At 42.5% G+C, this 13,563-nt stretch overlaps 1 pseudogene; it reads right to left on the bottom strand.

Annotated features, from left to right (window-relative positions):
• Positions 1 to 8,384: 8,384 nt before the first annotated feature.
• Positions 8,385 to 10,256, bottom strand: LOC116914989 (annotated as a pseudogene).
• Positions 10,257 to 13,563: the final 3,307 nt, after the last annotated feature.

The following is a 13,563-nucleotide window of genomic DNA, read 5'->3' on the forward strand; positions in this document are numbered from 1 at the left end:
TCTTTTCTCAAGTACCAGAGGCAAGAAGACAGGGTTGAAAGTTTATTTATCAAGCAATATATGAAAAACATTTTGCATAAGCATGCAAATTTTCTCTATCAGAGTTGAGTATGTGGAAGTGTGGGTTATATGAAAGTCAAGTGCCTGAAAGTCAGGGACATTTCCCTTAAGACTTCAATTTCAATTTTAAGTATAGCAAGAAGTTGTGTTTCCAAAATATATTTTTTTTGACTGTTAGCCTCAACTATCAGTCTTACCTATTTCTAACTGTCGACATTCATCAATTTCTTATGCTTTTTTTCTGAGTGTCCTGGCATGTATCAATATAAGTTCATGTTAGTCTATTTTCTCTTGCACTCCTTGCTCCCACATTTGTCCTTACATTGACCAGACACCAGAAAATAGCTATGCAATAAATAAGTGTAAAATTAACATATGGAGACTAGCAGGATACCCTTCAATTTTCTCATACACATATACTATTTTACTTGATCATATCCATTCCCTCTCATTATTCTTCATTTTGATCTACTTTCTCCCTTTCTATTCTTAATAGAATCAGTCAGGGTAACTCCTCACTGAGCCATTGCTGCTTATTGTTATGAAGAATAGCATGTGCATTATCACATTTATCCTTTGTTCTCAGCATGCTCTTGAAGACTGACTGTTATGGTAAGGTATGTGACTGTTACACAATTCCAAAGCCACCTCCAAATCAAGTTCCAAAGGCAACTTTCACAGATATTTTTTCTCCAGTGATAACTACAGAGCCTTCCAAAATGTAGATGCATGTCTGCTGCCTCTGGGAACTCTTATTATTTAGCTCTCATCTGTGAAAACTCAAAACACTGCATCAAAGTGGCAGACATGGATGGAAGTAGTCTATATGGCTAGGAGTTGCTGTGGGAAAACAAAACTGCATGCCCCAAAGAACAGTCAACATTCACTTCTTCACAGTTGCACGTTTTGATCACAAGTTTATGTTACATGAACTTTTTCTGTAGTTTCTATCCAGAGAAATGAGGCTGAATGGGAAAGTTATTGAAATGAAACTTATTAATAAGAGAAAAACACAGTGTGAAACAGTGAATAGCAGATAGGTTTTAAATAATGGTTGTGCCCTTAACTAGCAACATGCTGCACATCAGGAATGAGCAACAGTGGCCTGCTGATGACCAACTTTATTCATTAATCATTTTGGTTAGGATTTTACAATATTAAAATCATCCTACCCTTGATGCCAATTAAAATTTTCATTATAGTAGTCTTGTAAACTGGGTATGTTGTGAGAAACCAAATTGTTCTGAGGAAATGTGCTTGAAGTGTCATCCTATAGACTCAAGTTTCATGAATTATTAGCAGTTGAGAGTTTCAAAAGTTTAGTGGGATTAAGAGATGTCTAGAAAGTTATCTTCTAAGTTTGTTGTTCACTACAATGTATTACTTGTACTCAGCCTTAACTATCAAGAACTAGAATCTGTATAGAAATGTTGTACCCTATAAACACAACGTTCAACACAAATGTACATATTCTTATTTATGTCTTCTAAAATTAGAAGAAAAAAAGCCATAAACCATTTCTTCAAGGCTTAAGGTTTTGAATTAAATTTATAATTTCATAATAGCTTAAAACTCTCCTTATAAAACATTTCTATGGGTATGAAGCAAATATTTTCATGAAATGAGATTTGATGTGTCCTGTGTAACGTCTGACAAAGATGTCATAAAATATCTTAAAATTTATTCTTACTGGTTAACATTACTATTGGAAATGCTTGACATCATTTATTATAAACTTGAATTGATTAGAAATTATCCACATCCTTAAAGCTACTTTGTCCAATTAAATATAATATTCATCCTAGTTAGTTTTCTCTGCTTATGTGATAAAACATCAATTCAAATAAACTTGCAAATGGAAGGAATTATTATATTTTACAGGGTAAGTTTACAGTCCAGAGAAATCAGGACAGAAACTTAATCAGCAACATAGAGGCAGGAAGTGAAGGTGAGATCATGGAGGAATTCTGCTTACTTGCTTTCTCTGCATAGCTTGCTCACTCTGTCTTCTTTTTCTTTTTCCTTTTTTATTGGATATTTTATTTATTTACATTTCAAATGCTATCATATTTCTTGGTTTCCCTTCCAGAAACCAGAAAACCCATCCGTTTTCCCCCTGCTTCTGTGAGGGTGCTCCCCCAACCATTTTGCCTCCTTGCCCTGGCATTCCCTTACACTGGAGAATGGAGCCTTCACATGGCCAAGGGCCTTTCCTCCCATTGATGTCTGATAAGGCCATCTTCTGATACATATTTGGCTGGAGCCATAGATCATTTCATGTGTACTCTTTGGTTGGTGGTTTAATTCCTGGGGAACTCTGGGAAGGGGGGTCTATATTCCAAGATTAGCATGAGCCATAATGGTCTTGCCCTTCCCACATCAATCATTAAACAAAAAATTCTTCCACAGACTTAGTTGAATCTGATTCAACTAATCTTAGTGGCATTACATCTGATCGTGGCCTTTTCCCTTTCTTCTTTCTATCTACCCTAATTTCTGTCAAGTTGATAGTAAAATTAATAGCACAGTGTTATTTACAAGAAAACTTGTTTTCATGTGATATAATGTTTCATCAATATTTACAAAAAAAAAAAAAAACCCAAACCCTACAATATGGAGCCAGTTAGGTGGTTCAGTGAATAAAAGAGCCTGTTGACAAGTAATTTCATCCAAATTGTTCTCTGACGTAAAACACATGTGGTTCTTGGGCTCACATTCATACACATAAGATACTTTCCATGCTCATATACATACAAATAACTAAATGTAATGTTTTACCATAAAAAGGAATACAAATTGAAGTTGTAGACTTAACATACCCTACATACAATCCTCAGACCACATAAAGCTCAAGAAAAAGGACAAAAAGAAAAAGAAAAAGAAAAGAAATAAATATTAAAATATAAAGGCTATGTACATATGTATTTCATTTGGTAACCGAGAACATTGTGGAGGTAGGGTGCTAGCAAGAAAACATTGCCTGCTGGGATCGACTTGAGCAGCATTAACTGGGTACAACACTGAATGAGAATTTTGTCTTGATTTGCTATTGACATTAAACTAGAAAGAAGAAACAAAGATTTTTTAAGATCCATAATATCCCAGGTGAAAGAAGAATGTTTGTCATTGCCCATCTTCTGCAAGTGGATGTCACTTGTATAATTTCTCTATAATAAAATCTTTTTTACAGAGAGATCAGAGATAATGCCAGATTTAATTCAGGTGGAAAAATAGACCCTCTTCTCAAAGTATATTTGACAACAACACTTGAACAAAACAACTTTTGTGAGTCTAAGAATCCAAAGGAAAAGATCAACTCATATTTGAAGAAACAAATCTAAGAGCATGAAACCAGACATAATGAAGAGAGTATGCAAAGCTTGTCATGTTATATATGTTCCTCCTTCCCAGAGGTGACCTTTCCAAATCCTCAGGTCTATTTGGTCTACATCTTTGCACAGGAGAAACCGAGGGTATACTGAGCAAGTTCTGTCTTCTTACATGGTGGGAAGACTTTCCAAGAGACACAGCTTGTTCGATCTGTCTGTCGGTCTGTCTGTCTGTCTATCTATCCATCCATCTATCATCTATCTATTTATCTATCTGTTTCTTATACACAGTGATTTCACAGCTGCTGTGGTTACTGTGAAAGACCTACATAAGATCAAGCTAGTCAACATCCAGCAAGGGTAGAGGGAATAGCTCCTGAGTACCATCTCTACACATGGAGGAATAGTTGGCAGTCAGTGACTTCTAGATGGAGAAAAAGAGAGAATTTCCTGTAAGAATATGGCCCCTGACATTCTCAAGCTTCAGGGATCACGGACCTTGCCCATGGTCTGTGGAAATCTTCAACTGCCTGCACAACTCACCTACTTTACATACTATATCTCACTATTTGAATGTGCCCATGATCGGTGAGTGAGACTCTTTTCCATAGCTTACAAGTGGGTACAATCTTGTAGTGAATGGTCATAGGTTCTTGGGAGTTGCTAAATACCATCTATGTAAACAATCTTGAGACCTTTAACGTGCAGCTTGGCTTTGTAAAGGAAGGCAAAGACACATGATTTTAAGAGGCTCCATCAGCTGGTGTATGCTACCTGGTTGGTGACCCAGTGTCTGAGAGCTCTTGTGGGTCCAGGTTAGTTGAGATTGCTGGTCCTTCTACAGGGTTGCCCTACTCCTCAGCTTCTTCCAGCTTTTCCCTAATTCAACCACAGGACTCAGCAGCTTCTGTCCATTGATTGGGTATAAATATCTGCATCGGGCTCTTTCAGCTGCTTTTTGAGATTTTTTGGAGGGCGGTCATGATGAGTCCTTTTTGTGAGCACACCGTAGCCTCAGTAATAGTGTTAGGCCTTGGGGCCTCCCCTTGAGCTGAATCCCATTTAGGCCTGTTGCTGGACTGCTGGGTCTGGGTTCAGTAAGAGAAGATTTACCTAATCCTTAAGAGACTGGAGTCCCCAGGGAGTCTGGAGGTCCAGTGGGGTTGGGGGTGTGGGTAATGGTGAAAGACCCTCAGAGAGAATCTTCCCTCAGGAGGGAGATCATTGAGCCCAATGGCCAGTCTGAGTCCACAGGCTGCAATCAGCAAGAGGATTTTTATTGATCAAGATACACAGATATCTGTGGGCGTCTCAGTCAATTCGGAAGACTGACGCGCCTAGCAGAACCAGGGATGGGCTTTTTATAGGGTTCTGGGAAGCAGAAGCAAGCATACAGAAGCAGATGCATGGTTTTGGTGGATTAATGTGGCAAGGGTTCAGCCCGGGGGCAAGTTCCCAAGCTGCCTTCCTGGAACATAATGGCTGACCTGGCCCCCCACCAGGGTGTGGAACCTCTCCCGGGGCTTTCCACATTTCTTTTTCATTGTCAGGCGCTCAACCGCAATCATCCTGTCGCCAGGCTCTCCACACATATCTTGCATGGCAGCCGCTGTATACTCAGTGTTCTGACCTTTCCCTGAACCAGTCTTTCTAAATAACAGCCTTGTAAAATGGCATTACTACTGCTAGGCTGGGGTCTTTCCGTTACTGCTATTAGGCTGGGATCTTTCATTCCCCTCTTCTTCTACTAAGTAATTCTAATCTTAGAATTCTGATATCAAGTTGTATTAACATATGTAATGTTATATCATTTGTAATAAAAATTAAGTCTATCGTTATATTTTTTTTTTTTTGATGGAACCCAGGGCAAACATGAAATCTTTGTTTTTAAAGCACACTCTTTAAGTGAGCATTATAACAGTCTCTCAGTCACTTATCTGATGTGTAAGTCTAGGGAGCCTTTTGAAGATCTGAGTGTCCCTCTAGCTCTCATCTCTCAGCCCCAACAGCTAGTATGCGGCTGGTGAGGGCTGAGAATTGACGGCTGTCAGGGTGGTCAGCAGCACCAGGTACGGTCCTTTTTAGGGAGTGTCTGGGCTCCGTGTCATTGTATGTAGCTACAGTCTCCGACCTGGAATGGATGAGATGTCTCGGGGGTCCCCGGGGCATAGGCTGCTGTCAGCTGTGAGCAGATTTCTTTCTGTATCACCTATAGGTCTTTTAGCCTGGCATACAAATCATTATTATTATGACATATTGGTTCAGTAACATCATCTAATACAGTCAGGGGAGCTGAGGCCCCATATAAGGTCTCAAAGGGGTAAGGCTGAATCTGGAAGGGGTATTTCTTGCACTAAAGAGAGCAAGAGGGAAGGAGTACCACCCAGCCTGTGCCAGTCTCCATGGTCAATTTAATTTAGTCAGGGTCTCTTTTAGAGTTTTATTTATTTTACCTGTCCTGAACTTTGAGGTCTGTAAATACAATGTAATTTTTAATCGACCTCTAAATACTTGGCCACACCCTGGCTTACCTTGGCAACAAAAGTAGGGCCGTTGTCTGACCAGATTACCTTGGGCATTCCAGACCTGGGGAAGATTTCTTCTAGTATCTTCTTGATGATTGTAGAGGACGTCTCTCATTTGGTGAGGAAAGCTTCTATCTATTCCTGAAAAAGTATCTACAAGCACTAGGAGATACTTGTGATCATATTTTTCTGTTTTTATCTCAGTGAAGTTCACTTTGACTTTTTATTAAACTCTCTAGGTCTCTTTGCCCTGTTTGCTTGTTAAGCATTCACTACTGACATACCTTATATATATTTTTTTTATTGTCTCTCTGGCTAAAATCTTAAAGTCTATTATATACACCTTAACTATTTGGACAAACTTTTTATCTCTTAAATGAATCCATTTCTGTATTTGGCAAGATGAGTGTTTTCTTTGTTCTCTGGGGAGTATAGCTTTTCCATCAAGTGTGTCATTGTCCTTTATCTTTTAAGCAATTTGGCCCTTTTCTAAGTGAGGCCATCCCTTAGTCCGATCCTAGTTCTCAGTGGCTGTCTCTTGTAGGCCTGCAACCAGGATAGGCTCCTGCATAACCATTTTTCGAGCCACTTGATCTGCTTCGTTATTGCCCCATGCCACTGAATCTCTTCCCTCCTGATATCCTGAGCAATGAATAGTACTCACAGTTGTTGGCTTCACCAGGACATCCAAGAGATGGTAAAGGCATCTGTGGCACTGATATGCTGGGGTTGAGGTTCAGCCATCCCAGATGACAGACATTATTTTGTCCATCATGGCAGCACCCACTTATCTCTGACCTTCATGAAGAGAACTGTTCCCGTCTGTAGACAAAGTAGCCTTGGCTTTCAGCAGGGGTCAATCAACCAGTCGCAGAGGTCTTTTCTCCACCCATGGGCTTCTGCCAGTGCTTGACACTCATGTTGCAGTGGCTCCAGGTCAGGATTGGGCAGCAAGGTGACCAGATTGTCCCCAACCGGTGGAGAATCTAGTCCATGGCAGCTGACCAGTGGTCCCATCTTTTGGGATGTTCTATTCAAAGGCAAAACATCAGCCACACTATCACAGTTTAAGTCCTGGATTGGGTGATAATTGTCAGAGTCCAGCTGGCAGGAATGATGTGTTCCAGGCAGAACGGCACTAAGCCACACACACATCTCCCAGCATCAGGTACTGGTGCACTGAGACAGGTCTTAAGCTCCATATACACAGTCTGTAGATATGCATACACGTGGCCTCACCTAGCCATTTTAGCCCACGCAAGCCATTTTGGAGAGCAATTTTCTCATGAGCAAGGGATAGGGGCAATCAGGGATGACCATGAACTAGTGGGTGGGTTACCCGGCCCATGCCAAGGTCCACTGTTCTTCAGGCAGTCCATAAGTATTGTTCGTTGCCAATGCCCTTGCACTCAAGGTCTTTGGATATTGGCCCACTGGGGGGCATAGGAGCACATTTGGGTCCCTGTATCCACACTTCCTTCTATCTCTGTATATAGCCAGCACTCTAGGACCAAGTAGTCTCCAGTGGTCCCTCTTGTTCTTTTCTTGATCTTTCTCTGACCCAGTGTCCTTTTTTTTTTTTTTTTTTTTTTTTTTTTTTTTTGTATATTAGGCACACTGATCTTTAGCCAGGAATTCTCTTCTGTTGCCAGGTACTATCTTCCTAGGTTCTCTAACTACTGTGGCCAGTATGTTCTTCTCTTGTCTCTTTTTTTTCTCTAGCTTCCTGTTCTTTTTACTTTCTTTCCTCTTTTTCTTCTTCAGTCTCTCTGTCTGTATCTTCTTCTACAGCTATTAGTTGCTGTCCACTTTTGTGCACTGACCCTGAACCATATATCAACCTTATTTTCTCTGCAACTTACAACAACTCTCTCAGTGACTTAGCTGAACCCTTCAAGTTCCTGTAACTTTTTCTTTATATCTTTTTTTTTTACTTTAGCCAAACTGGTGGGGGGCACTTTATAGCCCCTCAGAGACCCACCCTTGGAGCCTGGCGGCAGACCTGGAGCACTCCCTACCTTTTAGGCATAATGAATCCAACAGGCAGAAGTGAGGGCCTTCTATCCGTGTCTGGAACATTCTTTCTGGCCTCCAGTAGGATTCCGTCTTTCGAAAACAAGAGAATCTTGAGAATAGAGGTCTACTGAAGAGGGCAAACAGCATTTAGTCACACAGCTAAAACAGGAGGCTCTCTTGGGAGACAGGGAAGGGGCAGCAAAAACCCTATCCCTCCCCCCCAAAGCAGAACTGGGGCTAAGAGGCCCAATTTGGCAGCAGAGAAACCTGGCTGTGTGGGGAAGAGAAGACAGAAGTGGGAAGCAGCAGGCCAGGCCCCCCATGTCCCCTGAGAAGAGGGGAAGAAATTTGAAGGCACTGACATAGGGACCCAAGGGCTCACTGTCCTCTATGTAACATGACAGGGGAGACACCTCTTCCCCAGGGCCATGAACAGGACATAGCCCTTGGGTTGTTAACAGCACAGTCTGCTGGCAGGCTGTCCGAGCACTGAGTATACGTCGTCCACGCGGCTGAGTTGCTCAAAGAAGGGTAAGAGATCGTGTAACTCAGTGTCACTCATGTTGTCAAACCACGAGGCCACTGGAACGGCATTGTCTGGATGGAAGACGTATGAGGCGGGTGAGTTGTCTAAGATTAGCACCCGTCGCAGGTCTCGGCCCAGCCTGCTCAGGTCTTTTACGTAGTTTCCGCGATGGAAGACACAGGACTCTCAAAACAGCCTGGCACGGAAGGCTCCCCACTTGTCCAGCAGATCAGCTACAGGGTTTGCGTACCTGGCAAGACGGCAGTGAACAACACACACTCAAAGAGCTCTTTCGCTGGAGGAACTCATCTCGCGGGGCCGTTTCAGTACATAGACCTGAGTGAACCACTCCATCAATCTCCACGGGATGATGAAGTCAGACTGGCTTGAAGGAGCTGTGCACCAGGGTCTCGTCCAAGTCGATGACAATGCAGATCTTGTCTGAGTCCTGGGCCTTGACCTCGGGAAGCAGGTGAGAGAGTGGAGGATGTCCCTACTAGGATAGAGAGAGATGGTTAGAACCTGGGTGCTAGATGCCAGGTGGCTGACAAAAGAATCGTAACCAGTTCACCTGGGGCGCATTTTGACCACAGGGGCAGGAACTGGCTGCTGTGGAATAGGATCAAAGGCACTCTCCATGTTAATGATGACAAACGAGAAAAGTAATCTAATGCTGGAGACTGACTCCTCCCTTGGAATAAGGCCAGCAGATAAGGCAGGCTTCTTTAAAGAACTTCTCTTAATGAGCGCTCTCCTTCTGTGAGCAAATGTCAGTAATTCCTTTCCTGTTCTTGTTTAAAACAGTATGTTTTAAAAATTAACCTTGGCTATCAACCAACACACCACTACTAGAGCGGGGTCCACAAAATTAAGTTTCTTATTAAGCATTAAGGGGACCAAGTAAAACTCTTCGGCGAGCAAAGCAAACAGTTTCATAATTTTAAACACAGTCGTCAGTCCAAGATTTCAAACATAGTCGTCTGTCCCAAGTCCCAAAGAAGACAAACAATTCTAACAGTCAAACAAGCAACAGACAGACACGCCGCGCGGCTTCGGTGTCAAACTGAAACCAAAAGTTCAGTGGATCCGGCTCTCTCCTCTCTCCTCTAACCCAAAACCACGTATCCTTCTGATACAGGCTGAGCCCCGAAAAACTGGGCTCCAAACACCCTTGGAACGTCTTCCAGGGCTGCGGGGGAGAAGTCCGAGCTCGTCAGCTCCTTCTCTGGCCCGCCCAAATACAAACGGTCTAGACCCAAGCCAAGTAACTAAGCATTTACAGAACAAGTCACAAAGCAAGACAAGACAGGACAAAACAAATGCTGGCCAGCTTACTTCCCGGTGGGTGGTCGGTGGTCTCTGGGTAGAGGATCTCCCATCCCGGACGAGCCCCCAAATGAAAGACCCTCAGAGAGAATATTCCCTCAGGAGGGAGATCCTCGAGCCCAATGACCAGTCCGAGTCCACAGGCTGCAATCAGCAAGAGGATTTTTATTGATCAAGATACACAGATATCTGTGGGCGTCTCAGTCAATTCGGAAGACTGACACGCCTAGCAGAACCAGGGATGGGCTTTTTATAGGGTTCTGGGAAGCAGAAGCAAGCATACAGAAGCAGATGCATGATTACAGGGGTCAGCCCGGGGGCAAGTTCTCTATAGTGTCCTTTTGGAACATAATGGCTGACTTGGCCTCCCACCAGGGTGTGGAACCTCTCCCGGGGCTTTCCACATTTCTTTTTCATTGTCAGGCGCTCAACCGCAATCATCCTGTCGCCAGGCTCTCCACACATATCTTGCATGGCAGCCGCTGTATACTCAGTGTTCTGACCTTTCCCTGAACCAGTCTTTCTAAATAACAGCCTTGTAAAATGGCATTACTACTGCTAGGCTGGGGTCTTTCCGTTACTGCTATTAGGCTGGGATCTTTCAATGGTGATATCCTTGTGAAGACAGGAGATGGGGGTATGGTATGTGAAACAGTCAAAGGGTAGACTAGGAGGGTAATAATATCTGGACTGTAAAAAAAAAGATTAAATAAATAAATAAATAAATCTCCACCAAGCAGAAATAAGGGGGGCGGAGTGGATTTGTCCATAGTAAAGCTCTGTGTTTTTTGAGATGTTGACCCTGCTAACTACTTTTTTCCTTTTTTTTTTTTAAATTCCCCAATGGAATCCTTTGAGTCTGGAGACACTGTACACTTTTTCAAAGGAAAAGAAGTTTGAAATGGAAGAGTTAACAAATAAAACAGAAAGAAAGAAAAAAATAATGCAAAAAAACAAAACAAAACAAAACAAAACCAAAAAACCAAAAACCAAAACCAACAGCAGCACTATGAACAAACAAAACAGAAACATACAAAAACTAAAAATCAAAAACAAAAACCAAAACCAAGGGAACAAGCAATACCCATGGAAGACAACTCCAAGGACATTGTGAATGTCCCATCCAACATAAGAAAACAATGCGTGGTTTGAGTAGATCTCTTAGAAGAAATCATGAAGCCAGATTATGAGGTGATAGACCTTGACAACCAGGAACATTTAGAGAGAAAAGAAGAAGGTCATCCTTCAATATAAGAATAGATTAAGAGTTTCCGGACTGATTTTGTTTTCTAGTTCTAGGTTCTAGTTCCTTCTCTTCTCCAGGTACTTGTTCTTGACCTTCAACATTGACTTCCCTCTACTCCACTATACCTTCATGATGCCTTGGGAAAGAATGATAAATTCACTGGGCAGCAGCTGCCCCTGTCTGCTGTCCTTCCTACATCTCAACCCTTGTCAGTTGATACATTTGGTTTCAAGCCTCAGAACAGTGACTTCTGGGTACAGCTCTCTCTACAGAGCTAATCTACTTCATTCTAGATTTTTTTCTAGTTATATCCATTTGCCTGAAAGTTTTACAATGTTATTTTTTAACAGCTGAATAACACTTCATTGTGTAAATATTCCCCCATTTCATTTTTTCATCCTTAGTGAGGTAACTATGATCCAGAAAGACAAACATGATTGAAGTCTAGCTCAACTGTCAGAGAGACTTCATCCAGCAACTGATGGGAAATGGATAGCATATGCAGAGACTTATGGCCAGACATTTTTGGCCAAGCTTGAGGAAGATGGGGAAAAACATTGTAGAGTCCAGAGGGAGCAGGAACACCACAAGAAAACTTACAGAATCAACAGGCTCATAGAGACTGACAGAGACTGAAAAACCAACCAGAGAGCCTGTGTGGGTCTTATCAGGGCCCTCTGCATCTATGTTATAGTTGTGTAGTTTAGTCTTCCTGTGGGACTCATAACAGTGTTAGCAGCAGATGTGCCTGACTCTTTTGCCTCCTTTTGGGAAGCCTTTCCTCTTAGTGGGTTGCCTAGTCCAGCCTTAATATGAGAGGAGGTAGCTAGTCTTAATACTTAATACTGTATTAATATGAAACTTAATATGCAATGTTAGGTTGATATCCCTGGGAGGTATGCTCTTCTCTGAAGGGAAATGGAGAAGGAGTGGATCTAGGAGAGGGGAGGGGAGGGGGATTGGGAGTAGAGGAGAGCGGGAAAAGCGATGTTGAAATGTAATATATAAACTTTCAGCAACCAAGAAGTGAGAGAACTCATGACAGATAAACGTGCTTTGCAGTTAATGCCAAAGAGATTTCTTCAACTGAAAGTGAAGGGACATATTGTAAATGTAAAAACATCTGGAACCTGAAAGTGTGTTAGTAAACATTCAAAGTCACAGTACTCTCTCAGCATAAAGGCGAGATGGAAAACAGTGTTAACTCTACTGTGCAGGTGTAAGAAGAACTAAAATAACTCTAGCTACAAAAATTGTTACAGGATATAAAATAGAGAATTTTCACTACTCATCTTTCCTACTGTCTTAGCTATTTATGCCCATTAATCAGATTTAATAATTTCAAATTTTAAATGTCTACAGCAGTATCCAATTGTATACCATACATCTATGCCATTTTTATTTGTCAATTAAAATAAAGATTAAAAATAAAATAGAGTTTTATTACAAATTCCATTCCTGGGATCAAAAATTATTTTTTAAACTTTTTATTGGTGGGACCGGTTCCCTCAAGCCCCTGCCAACAGGAACAGCTCTACTGTGCTGCCAAGGTGAAGTGCAGGCCTAGTCTCCTGAGCGATGCAGCTGGTGGTGAGAGTCAGGGACAGCTCTCTTGCTTCATGACCCCAGGGTCAGTCTCCCACCTGCAGCAGGTATGGAAGGCACAGGGTGGAAGATGACATCTCTACCTCATGCAAGCCATAGCACAGGAGATTCTTATATCCTCAGATGCTGGCCCACCCGCAACTCCTATAATGTGCAGGGCTGCTCGCCTGAGTACTACAGCTAGCTAGGGGTAGAGTCAGTTCTGCTCTCATGCTCCCCGGTCCATCTCTCCAACAATGGCAGGTGAGGGGTGTGGCAGTTCACTATAGTCCTCAGACATCAAGAAAGTTCCACAGTGGCAGGCTAGACCAAGAGCATCTGCCTTGCCTTTGATGGAACAGACGCTCCATCAAGAATAAGTGTTTTGATACTTATGATTTTTTCCGGAGCCATATGTCACTTTTCGGGAAAGGAGAGAGTGGGGGAGGAGGGGGGGGGGGGGGAGGGAGGGGCAGGGGCAGGGGGATGGGCAAGGAGAGGGGAGGGAGGAGGGGGAGAGGGAGAGGGAGAGGGGGTCTGCCTTCCAGGCACAGTCGAGGCAGGTCAGGATCTATTAGCATATTTTCCTGGCCTTCTGAGGCATGGGATACAGAAAGGAGGTGCACTTGAGGCTCAAGGTGAAGATTCTATTGACCTTGGTGAAAGGAAAAGGAAGGTTTTGGATGGGAATAGATGTCTTGTGTGTAAATTTCAGCAAATTGTTTTTGTTAGCATGTGACTTTGCTTCCCATAGTACTGTACTATAAAAAGGCTATGAGAAATATACTCTTTGATGGTATGATGATGACCTGTAGCCCTCCCATATCTGTCCCTTGCATCTTTTTCTACTTTGCATATAATCAGCCTCACTCCCCTCTCAGAGGACAGTTGACTTGGCCGGGTACGATGTTTATTCTCCCTTTGAGAAGTCCTAACTTCTTTCCTGACACA

This window comes from Rattus rattus, chromosome 13 (assembly GCF_011064425.1).
Source record: "Rattus rattus isolate New Zealand chromosome 13, Rrattus_CSIRO_v1, whole genome shotgun sequence".
In the NCBI taxonomy this organism is placed as follows: domain Eukaryota; kingdom Metazoa; phylum Chordata; class Mammalia; order Rodentia; family Muridae; genus Rattus; species Rattus rattus.